Source organism: Prionailurus viverrinus, chromosome C1, assembly GCF_022837055.1.
Source record: "Prionailurus viverrinus isolate Anna chromosome C1, UM_Priviv_1.0, whole genome shotgun sequence".
NCBI lineage: Eukaryota > Metazoa > Chordata > Mammalia > Carnivora > Felidae > Prionailurus > Prionailurus viverrinus.
This window is the reverse complement of record NC_062568.1, coordinates 160,524,761-160,536,955: the sequence shown is the minus strand read 5'-3', so window position 1 is coordinate 160,536,955 and position 12,195 is coordinate 160,524,761. Positions and strand designations below refer to the sequence as shown.

Sequence of the window (12,195 nt, the reverse complement as noted above, 5' to 3'; positions counted from 1 at the left end):
AAAATAAATAAATGTTAAAAAAAATCAGGCTTTAACATTATGAAGTATTTATTTGGATAACTTCATCCTCTGTTGAAATAATATAAGCATATATGTGCTAATATCCCTTTCTTAGGAATACCTGTGCATTTAAGGGTCTTGTAAGGTGAAGGGAAAGTGATTTACTAATTTATTTAATGTGTGGCTAAAGTTTGAATGTTTCTGGATAGCCGTTTAAGGATGCATCTGTGTCAAAGTTCAGATTTGCTTGGAGACTGCCAGGTTTCATAGACTTAAAAGGGGAATCTTTTGAATCGAGTTTTAGAAAGATGACCATATAGTCTATGATATGCACCTTCTGTGATGGAGCTATCACTGCCTTTGAGGCTATACGTTTCCACTGTTCTCATCCTTTTATTTAAGCAAAATTGGACTTTTTGCTCTCTAGATACAAAATAAATCCAATCCCTTACCCACATGGCCACCCTTAGAAAATTAGAGAACATATCCTGTTTCTCTTCTTAGTCCAGTTTATTTCTAATCATACATATATATGTGTGTATATGTATACGTGTATATATGCGTGTGTGTATATGTATGCATGTATATGTGTATGCATACATATATACATGCATACATATACATATATACATGCATACATATACACATATACATACATACACATATACATACATACACATATACATATATACATACATGCATACACACATGCATACATATACATGCATACATATATACACATACATACATATATAAACGTGTGTGTATATATAATATATAATTTTTTTAACTTTAGCAAGGTTTTTTAGTCAATTTTTATTATAAAAGTTTTTATTATATAGGTTTTCCGTTCTTGTTAAAAAAAGAATTAAGAGTTACAGAAAAGAATGCAATGGAAAATATAAAAATAGGGGCACCTGGGGCGCCTGGGTGGCGCAGTCGGTTAAGCGTCCGACTTCAGCCAGGTCACGATCTCGCAGTCCGTGGGTTCGAGCCCCGCGTCGGGCTCTGGGCTGATGGCTCAGAGCTTGGAGGCTGTTTCTGATTCTGTGTCTCCCTCTCTCTCTGCCCCTCCCCCACTCATGCTCTGTCTCTCTCTGTCCCAAAAATAAATAAAAATCGTTGAAAAAAAATTAAAAAAAAAATAGGGGCACCTGGGTGGGTCAATTGGTTAAGTGTCCAACTTTGGCTCGGGTCATGATCTTGCAGTTCGTGGGTTTGAGCCCTGCATCAGGCTCTGTGCTGACAGCTCAGAGCCTGGAGCCTGCTTCAGATTCTGTCTCTCTCTCTCTCTCTGTTCCTTCCCCACTCATGCTCTGTCTCTCTCTGTCTCTCAAAAAAATAAACATTAAAAAAATTTAAAAAAATAAAAATAAATGTCCATAGGATTGCAAATGAAGAATTTAGTGGTGAATGTTTCTGTTTGCTTCTTTCTCTGCAGTAAGGAGAAATAGGGGTGTCTGAGGTAACTGAAATGAATATAGTTGTTTTTCACTTTGAATCTTATAAATAAGATATCTCTCTTGACTTACATATAACATAAAGAATTTTAAAATGCTAGAAGTAAAGGAAAGCAGAAAAAAAAAGCAGTATTGACTAAGACTGATTACATCCTTATATGACACCAATATAGAGATTGGAGAACAATATAATTGGTACCACTTTATGACTTCATGGAATAATATCTTGCCAATGAAAATATATCCCCACTGCTCTCAGGATAAAGCCCAGAACTGGACTTTATCTTAACTGGACATCGGAAGCCCATCATGATACCTCTGCAAGCCAGCCCAGTAGAACTTCTTGTCCTTTCTCCCCTGGTGGGTCCTCCCACCCCCATTTCTATGCTTTCATGTACACTGTTCTCTCAGGTTAGGCAAGCTTCTCCCATAGCCACCTAGATGTCCACTTTTCTAGGTTATTTTCTACTCATTCTTCAGCTCCTTTACCCCTGGAGGCTGCATGGGATGACCATTCTCCCTGCGCCTCCAGCAGCTTGTATGTCCCTGCCATACCTCTCATCACACTGGTTTGTGATATGTTGCTTGGCCTATCTTTCCCTCTAGACTGTAAGTAAAGTTCAGAACAGGGCTGCGTCTTACTCACCTTTGTCTTCTTGTCACTGCGTGGCACTGATAAATACTCGAATGAATAAAAGCATGAACTGATTTTGAATTTTTAAAAAGGGCATTTTTAATGAAATGTACCCATCCAACTCAAAAAATAAGCATACAGCTAGATTTTAATAGAAATGAGGCCAGACTTAATAGAAATGAAACTGTTGGCAGAAAGCTAGACCAACTCAGTAATGAGCATTTTTCATATGCAAGGACACTAGAGGGGAGAGAAAGATAATTAATACATAGTCCCAGACCCCCAAGAGATTTCTAATGTGGAAATGTAAAGAAATAATAAGCTTACCAAAAGACTGCTTTTTTGACCAAAAAAAAAAATGCATTGTATTATGCCATTCATCATTAAGATAATTTTTTAGCAGAAAAAAACCCAAAACTAAATGTGTATAATTTTTTTTTAATGAACTAACAATAGATGATTTTTATCTGTAGATTTGTGTGTTTCTTCATCAGTATCACAAGTTTGGAATCTTCACTATTTTCAGGTTTATTATTAAAAATTTTGGGGGTGTCTAGGTGGCTCAGTCAGTAAGTGTCTGACTCTTGGTTTTGGCTCAGGTCATTATCTTACCATCATGAGATGGAGCCTTGTGTCGGGCTCTATGCTGACTGCGGAGTCTGCTTAAGATTCTCTCCCTCCCTTTACTTCTACCCCTCCCCTGCTTACCCTCTCACTTTCTCTCTCAAAGTAAAAATTCTTTGTTTCACCTTTGGTCATCTGCAGTTGTAGGTAAGCATTATGGTAACCTTTTATAACCTGTACTCACCATTTTGAACTCCTTTTGGAAAGAGTCTATAATTTTGAGGTGAATTAAAGAATCCTGGGGTTTATTTTTTTATGTTTATTTTATTTTTGAGAGAGAGAGCACAAGGGGCAGAGAGAGAGGAAGACAGAGCCCAATGCAGGACTTGAACTCACAAACCCATGAGCCGTGAGATCATGACCTGAGCTAAAGTCAGATGCTTAACTGACTGAGGCACCCAGGCGTGCAAGAATCCTGGAGTTTAAATTGTAAATTTCCTCATTGGCTCAGGAGAAAACTAAATTATAGTTATTGTATACTAAACAACATCTCTTGAAATTACTTAGAAGCTTTTGACAGAGCAGTTCAATGTCTGAATAATAAGTTCTTCATGGCCCAAGGAATTAGGAAATTTCATGACATGTGCCAAGAGATCTGGCAATTTCTACTTCGTTTATTGGCTTTACTTGACATCTACAGGCCATAGCCTAGTCCAAAATAGCCTTTTATTTCAGTAATACATCAAAACATAATTTAAAAAGGTATTAAGGATAAAAAATTAAAATTCAGCTGTGTGTGATGTTAACAATGCAAATAACCCCACAAGGAAGCAATCAGATGATTCAGTGCTTGCTACGCAGGTTGGGTTTGCACATGCAGAAAATTACTGTTGACATGTTCAAGTGTAGTACTATACCTGGTGGCTGGCGAGTTTGGCACGTGTTACAGCCACTTTCTGATTTTAGAAATGTTATGCTGTAGCCTGGGTGGCTTGGTCAGTTAAGCGTCCGACTCTTGATTGGCTCAGCTCATGATGTCACAGTTTGTGAGTTCTAGCCCCACATTGGGCTCTGCACTGTCAGTGCAGAGCCTGCTTGGGATTCTGTCTCTCTCTGACCTTCCTCCACTCTCTCTCCCTCTCAAAAATAAATAACTAAATTAAAAAAAGGAAAGACACATTATACTGTAAAAGAAGTGCATTCCAGAATTGGGTATATTTGGCAAAAGGCAGGGCAAATAAGTGGTATAATAATAGACACATATAGTGCTATGGAGTGCAGGAGAATGATGCTTAATTTCAACCAGTGCGACTAGGGAAGGCCAGAGTAGAAAGTGCTGTTTGAGCGGGAGGTCAGTAGGTAGACAAGGAAAGGAAAATTGATTTGGGCTGAGAGCTAGGGCATAGTGGCATCATCATACATGCATGGTGTGTTGAAAGAACTACATTTAGACCTGGAAGCTGGAGCCTATATGGGTTGCAAGAGCTACAGTGGATGGCGTTGGGAATACAGATTGAACCTAGATCAGGGTGAACCAGCTGAGACGGTTGGACTTTATTCTGTAGGCAATGGGAGGATCCTGCAGATTTGGGAGAGGGGCTGAGGCAGGGCTGAGTTATCCACAGGCATAGCACCTAGGGATAAGAATAATTTTAAGGCCAAGAAAAATGTTTTAATTTCTTTTACAAAGCAGAATAAAATAAATGAGTATAACTGTAGGGAATTAAGGAATTCGTTTTCATACCAGTGCAGTGCGTGGGTGCCTGGGTGTCTCAGTTGGTTAAGCATCTCACTTCGGCTCAGGTCATGGTTTCATGGTTTGTGAGTTTGAGCCCTGTGTTGGGGTCTGTGCTGACAGCTCAGAACCTGGAACCTGCTTTGAATTCTGTGCCTCCTTCTCTTTCTGCCCCTCCCCCACCATGTTGTATGTCTGTCTCTCTCTCAAAAATAAATTAACATTAATGTATATATTTAAATATATAAACATAAATATATATTTAATATATATATTTTTTTTCTTTTTTTTTTTTTTAATGGAGGAATGAGCACACGGGGGCAGAAGTGCCTAGGGCCCACAAAGGTCTTGCTGCAGTTCCAGATAGAAGACTATAATAAGTGAGCACTGGAGACATTCTGCAGCTGCATAAAAGATGGACCCCATCTGTGGTTCCCAAGTGTGTCCTGCCTGCATTAGATTTTCCTGAGATGCTGGTTGAAAACACAGATTCCTGGGCCCCAGGGATTTATGATTTAGGGAGGGGGCATACTGACAGAGGGAGTGCATGTACCTGGGGGACAGGGAGAGTAAGTAAATGCCCATTAGGCTGATGACCTGAGAAATAATGACAGCCCAGTGAAAAAAAGAAAGAAGTAGGTCTGGAAAGCATTGCACAAAAGAATGGACAGACTGACAGCTAAAAAGTGGAAGTGGAAAATGTGACCAGGGGTATTCTATGCATCGTGAGCATACTAGAGAGAGGGCTGGATATGCTGTCAGGTTGGCACAAGGTTTCACCAGGCTTTCAGCTTTTTGGTAGGCTGCCCATTAGGCTGTGCAGATCTCCATGGGAGTGCTGTGGAGGAGGTAGGAGGCAGGAGGAGGGCCTGTGTTTGCCTAGCAGAGGAGTAAGGTAATCGGTGGAAATGCTAGAACTGAAATTCTGCGGCACTGGGCTGACTCCAGGCCAGTGGCCAGAGGCCAGGATGGTGTAAAGTAGCCAGCCTGCCCTTATGCCCATTCTCAGGGGCAAGCCCCAGGCTCTGGGCCCTTTCTTGGTGATGGAGGCACGGGAAGAAAGCTCAAACACCAGAGAAACTTGCAGGATGATTATTGAAGCAGGAATTCTTGGAAACAGACAAATGCCTGAAAAAAAACAACAACACCCCGACCCCCAGAAATTCTCAAGGACTGCCTTGTGTCAGCCTTTGGTCACTTGAGCATCACAGCAAAAATCAGCAGGCTGACATTTCTCTTTGCTGCTTATTCTCCCTTCGCTGTCTCTCTCTTCTCTGATCTTTCTTCCCAATATTCTCTTCCTTCTGCCTTCTCTTCCTCCTTCTCCTGCATCTTTAGCTTCCTTGCCCCCCTCTCTCTTCTTCCCCTCTCCTATCTGCATGTCCTCCCCTTTTCCCCAGTAAGTGAGTCAGCATATTGGGGAGACTTGGAACCCCATGCTGTACGAAGGTGTGTGGATGACTGTAGTTCGGGGGGTATTTGTGTGGGGGTGTACATGTGTGACTTAGATCCCAGGCTGCTTGCTGCTTGTGATCCAATGAGTGTGAACACTGGTGTCACTTTCCAAATTGGGTAATTGCATCTGACCTACCTAAAATTTCACTTGCTGTTTCAATTAGCCAAGTGTTCTGCACTGTGACTTGGTGATGAGAAGTTTCATAAGCCTCCATCCCAGAGGTAGCTGCATTTCATTCAGATGAAGGAAAGAATTTTACTTACTAATTTGCAGCTAGGGAGTGCAAGATAATAACACACCATTTCTCCCTCCCTGTCTCTCCTATTTCACCCCTGCAGGAAAGCAGGTCTTTCTCTTCCCTTCCCCTATTGCTAAAGCCTAGATAAATGGCTGTATTTTCAACCCTTTCAAGTCCAAATTTGTGGATGCTATTGAACAGTGGGGATATTAGGGAACCATGAGTTAGAAACCCTAGATGTAAGGTCTGGCTTTGTCATTTATAAGCCAGACGTTGTTGTCATTTATACCTGTGACGTTGGGCAGGTAATTCAAATGAGAAAAATCAGACTGACCCTGCCAGTTTCATAGGCAAGGGGGAAATGTGGGAATGTGGAGGAAAACACTTTGTGGTGGGTAATTCTGCATTCATTCATTTCATAAATGTTTTCTGACCGCCTGTTATATGCCAGCACTGTTGTAGCCATGGGGATACAGTGGAGGACGAGACAGATAAGACTTCGGTGCTTATGAGCTTATATTGTAGAGCACAAGACATACCATAAACCAGTAACCCAAGATAAAGGATTATAAGGTATGCTAAATGCCACGGAGGGGCTAGAGTGAGGGAGAGAAGAACTCAAGGTGGTGGTGGGGAGGAGGGAAGCCTAATTTACAGAGCACGATCCAGTAAGGCCTTTCTGAAGAGGTAGTATTTGAGGTGACATCTGAAGAAACAGACACAAACAGGAAAAAGAGACAGAGTGAGAGAGAGAGAGAGAGAGAGAGAGAGAGAGAGAGAGCGAGCGAGAGCTGTATGTAGAGCATTTCAAGTACTAGGTTCAGCAAATGCAAAGAACTGGAAGAGGGGCCAAGGTCTGCAAAAGGATATGTGACTGTTAAAACCAGCACTTAGTGAGCTGGGAGGGAAGGGGGACAAGTGAAGTGTGAGTTGTATTTGTAAGAGACCATTTTGTCTGCTTGCATCAAGAAAGGATTTGAGGTTCCTTCATAGCTTCATAGGTATTCGAGACTATAGACAGGATTTATATGCCAGAGATGATATCAGTGACTATTACTATTCAACATTAATGGTCAACTTTTTAAAATTCAAATGAACTAATGTTCTCATAGCATCTTAGTGTTGACAACATGTTTTTCTATACTCTATCCTACTTAGTTCTTAGAATGTTAAATGTCCCAGTGAAATCGGTGGCATTAACAAGATTTTAGAGATGGGAAGCTCTGTAGAGGTCAGTGAGATGATGTGCATCTAAACCAGCAGCAGGCTCCAGGTCTTCTAACATACTGAAGAGTGACACATTTGCAGAGGAAGAGAGTTGAGGTCTTGGGCACCCTGTGGCCAAGATCTATCAGCTACTTTAAACGGAGACAAGTTGGAGGAATATAATGGTAAAAACTGGATTTTAACTGCTAAGAAAATTGGCTTCGGTTGCCTTGAAATGGATAGCAGTGGGGCACCTGGGTGGCTCCATTGGTTAAGCATCTGACTTTGGCTCAGGTCATGATCCCACCGTTCTGTGAGTTGGAGCCCTGCATCAGGCTCTGCACTGGTAGTGTGGAGCCTGCTTGGGATTCTTTCTCTCCCTCTCTCTTTGCCCCTTCCCCACTTGCACATGCTCTCTCTCTCTCTCAAAATAAATAAATGAACTTAAAAAAAGAGAAATGTGTAGCAGCATTTCACTTTAATTATTGGTATTAAAATCCAGCCACTAAATCCCCTAATGGGGTAGGAGCCTGGCTTTGTCTCTCAGTGTGCCAGGAGAGAACTGTCTCCATTATGCCTCATTGGCACACAGAGCCTGGGAGGCTTTCACACACTGTCTTGTTTTGTGATCATTTGCTGTTGTAACAGAGGACAGTTCTATTTCATATGTTGCTTTGTTTTCAGGCCATTGCATGAGAGCTGGGCTTCTTGTCTCTTAAAAAGCAAAACCAAACCCAAACAAAAGCTCTATTTTTGTTTACAGCAAGATACATATTTATGAAGAAAAATTATAAAACAATTTAGTAAGTCGTATAAAAATGAAAATAAAAGTCATTTCCTTCCTTCCCACCTTTTAGTTTTACTCTCCAGGTATAATTAATATTAATGGTTTCTTCTATGTACTTACAGAACTTTCTATGCATTTTAAGCTTATACACAACCACATAGACACATGCAGATTCCTGCACACTGACACATGTTTGCATACACATTCATACATAATAAATACCTGTATATTCTTGAACCCTTCCATACATGCTATTATAGAACTCGATGTTTACTTAACACTATGTATTGGATAATTTTGTGCAATAGTATCTAGGGATATACCTCATTTTCTCTAATGACTGCTTTGAATCCACTGTCCCAATTCTATTGGTGGGAAGCAAATATCTTTTGAGTATGTATTTATGTATATGGTATATGTGGTACACCCATGGGATAAATTCTTAGAGGTAGAGCTGCTAAGAAAAAGAGCACACACACACATCATATTATGGTAGATCTTGCCAGGTTACTGTCTGAAGAGCTTTGTACTAACTTAAAATTCTACTAACTTAAATTTCTACTAAACGTATATACAACTACTTGTTTCCCCAGAACCTTGTTAAAACCGAATGTTGTCATGAAACTTCTTAATCATTGGCAGTCTCATAAGTGAGAAATTGTGGTAATGGTTCATTGAAACTGGCATTACATTTTGATACTTCCTTGAGTTATTTTTGTCATTGGAATTGGGTTTTAATTACTTTTTATTACATAGGTAATACATTCTTAGAGTCAAACAATTTGGAAAATGCAGAAGAGCACCAAGGAAAAAATAACTGGTAAGCGTGTTTTCTGTAGGTGACCACTATTGACATTTTGAAATATATCCTTTTGTCTCTTATCTGTGCATAAAGTATAAATGAAACGATGGTGTTACCTTCTTTGTTCTTCACTGACTGTGGCTACTTGTTTTCTTGTGAAATATTGCAATACAGCACTGGGTTTGGAGCTAGTGCTTGTTCAGACTCAAGTTTTGACATCACTGATGAGTTTTGTGACCTTGGGCAAGGCATTTTACTCCTCTGAGCCCCTCTGCAAAACAGATAATGTCTTTCTTATCAGATTGGTAGGAAAATCAGATGGGGTAAGGAGTAGAAAAGTACCTAGTGTATTCCCTGCCCTATAGTAGATGCTTCATAAATGTTGGCTGTGTCAAGATGTTGGCGTGAAGTAAGAAAGTAAGACCATGTTGGCAGTATTTTATTATCCTGGGGTTTCTCCAAGGTAGATCATGTTTCTGTCTTCATTCTACAAGGTTCTGAGCATTTTCCTCATTATATTCATTTTGGGATTGTTTATAAGCTTTGAGTCAATTTGTGGTCACCATATAGTCCTCATAAATGTGTAGCGTATTTCTTACTACAACTCTTGGTTGAGGCAGTTCGCAGGCTTGATACATGATGGGGTGCTCAGAATAGCCCAGTTTAAGGAGAATTCCTTTGTTGGTGGGGGGGTAAGGATGAAATGAGGAACTTTCTAAGGATGAAAGGAAATTACCACTTATGTTCTAAGTATAACTAGGCATTGCTTATTTTTATCTTTATTTTTTCTCCCCAGTGTTTCCACAAAAGCTAATTCATGTAAAGACATGGTTCCCAGTGAGGGGCTAGTTTATACCTCCCCCAACATGGGACATTTGGCGATGCCTAGAGACACTTTTAGTTGTCACACTTGCAGGGGTGGGTGATGGGTTGTTACTGGCATCTAGTGGGTAGAGAGGCTGCTAAACATCATACAATGCACAGGACAGCTCCCCACAGCAAAACATTGTCTGGCTCAAAATGCCAATAGTGCAAGGACTGAGAAACCCTCATACAAAAGAAATGAATATATTGATTATGAGTTGAAGATGGTGAACTTGGTGAAGTATGTGTCCATGGACCCATCAGGTACTGTTCAGCACTACATATTAAACTGTATCTAGAAGGAATTCTTCCTGGCTTCAGGGATATCCTTCACTTTTCAGAGAGATGGTGTGGAAAAGGTCTAAGCTGTGAAATAGTTCTTTGCCTAGGGCTATTCCCTAAAAACCCCTGAAGTCCTAGAGAGTTCAAGTTCCTGTCTCAGTTTTTTTCAGAATCCAAGATACAGTTCCTCTGTTCATTCAAGCATTTATTCATTCAGAAGACACTATTAAAGTAACTATTAGCCCAAGTAGTGTGCTCTGAGATAAAAAGAAAAAGAAACAAAAGCCATAGTATCTCCCCTAAAGGAGCTTAGAAGACATTATTGTGTTTAAGAACTCAGATCTAGATCTGTGATTCCTAGGTTCCTGCCTCTGCCATCTGTAATCTACGTGATTTGAGTCCTCATTTTAGGATGAGGTTAAGAATATCTATTTCATTTTATTGTTGTGATGATTAAAATGTTGATAAACTGGGTATTTTTTTCCTCAAATTTTTATTTAAATTCTGGTTAGTTAACATACAGTGCAGTACTGGTTTCAGGAGTAGAATTCAGTGATTCATCAGTTATATACAGCACCTAGTGCTCATTACAACATGTGCCCTCCTTAGTACCCATCACCCATCCAGCCCATGGCCATGCCCAACTCCCTCCATCAACCCTCAGTTTATTCTCTATCTTTAAGAGTCTCTCATGGTTTGTTTCCTTCTCTTCTCTTCTTCCCCTCTCCCATATGTTTATCTGTTTCGTTTCTTAAATTCAACATGTAGGTGAACTCATATGGTATTTGTCTTTTTCTGATTGACTTAATTTCACTTAGCATAATACACTCTAGCTCCATCCATGTCATTGCGAATGGCAAGATTTCATTCTTTTTGGTGGCTGAGTAATATTCCATTGCATGTATACCACATCTTGTTTATCCATTCATTAATCAGTGGACATTTGGGCTGTCTCCATAGCTTGGCTATTGTTGATAATGCTGCTATAAACATTGGGATGCATGTACCCATTTGAATCTGTATTATTGTATCCTTTGGGTAATTACCTAGTAGTGCAATTGCTGGATTTTAGGGTAATTCTCTTTTTAACTTTTTTTTTTTTTTAATTTTTTTTTCAACGTTTATTTATTTTTGGGGCAGAGAGAGACAGAGCATGAACGGGCGAGGGGCAGAGAGAGAGGGAGACACAGAAACGGAAACAGGCTCCAGGCTCTGAGCCATCAGCCCAGAGCCTGACGCGGGGCTCGAACTCACGGACCGCGAGATCGTGACCTGGCTGAAGTCGGACGCTTAACTGACTACGCCACCCAGGCGCCCCTCTTTTTAACTTTTTAAGGAACCTCCGTACTGTTCTCCAGAGTGGCTGCACCAGTTTGCATTCCCACCAACAGTGCAAGAAGGTTCCCTTTTTTCCACATCCTTGCCAACACCTGTTGTTTCTTGTGTTGTTAATTTTAGCCATTCTGACAGGTGTGTTGTGGTATCTCATCATGCAAACTGAGTATTTAGAACAATGTCTAGCTCAATAAAATTTTAGTTGGTTTTGTTATATTTATTTTACTACTACTACTGGAATCTTGGAGCTTTATGGATTATCTAGTTTAGGATTTTTCAAATTTGATTAGTACTAGATTCCTTTTCTCAATAAAGCATTACCCAGACTACCAATATATGAAATATGTGAAAACAGAGCAACTCTTTTTAAAGTAAGGATGGGAGGCTGGGACACTGCTCTCTTGGGACCACTCTCCTCTCTCTCATAACTAGCCAAAGCTGAGGCTGTGGAGATTCCACTTTGACAACCACCAGTCTCAAACAGTTAACTCATTTTTAAAAATTTTTATTTAATTTTTTTAAACATTTATTTATTATTAAGAGACAGAGCGTGAATAAGGGAGGGCAGAGAGAGAGGGAGACACAGAATCCAAAGCAGGCTCCAGGCTCCGAGCTGTCAGCACAGAGCCCGACACGGGACTTGAACTCACAAATTGCAAGATCATGACCTGAGCCAAAGTTGGATGCTTAACCAACTGAACCACCCAGGTACCCCAAACAGTTCACTCATTTTAAGAGTGAGGTACCTGAAGTCTGGAGAGAAGAAATGATTTAAATGAAGCATGAGGCAAATATACGAATAACTTTCATGTACATGTGTCAAGCACAGAAC

At 40.3% G+C, this 12,195-nt stretch overlaps 1 protein-coding gene across 7 annotated transcripts in view; it reads left to right on the top strand.

Annotated features, from left to right (window-relative positions):
• The window catches only part of DNAJC6 (DnaJ heat shock protein family (Hsp40) member C6), a 148,677-nt gene that overhangs the window by 51,965 nt on the left and 84,517 nt on the right, over positions 1-12,195 (top strand). Inside the window, exon 1 of one of the 7 annotated variants that reach the window (XM_047873086.1) lies at positions 8,875-8,900. The exons of the other annotated variants lie outside the window; for them this stretch is intronic. The gene's annotated coding sequence lies outside the window, so the exon portion shown is untranslated. Of the gene's footprint in view, positions 1-8,874; positions 8,901-12,195 lie in introns of those variants that run through there. 7 annotated transcript variants of the gene reach the window in all.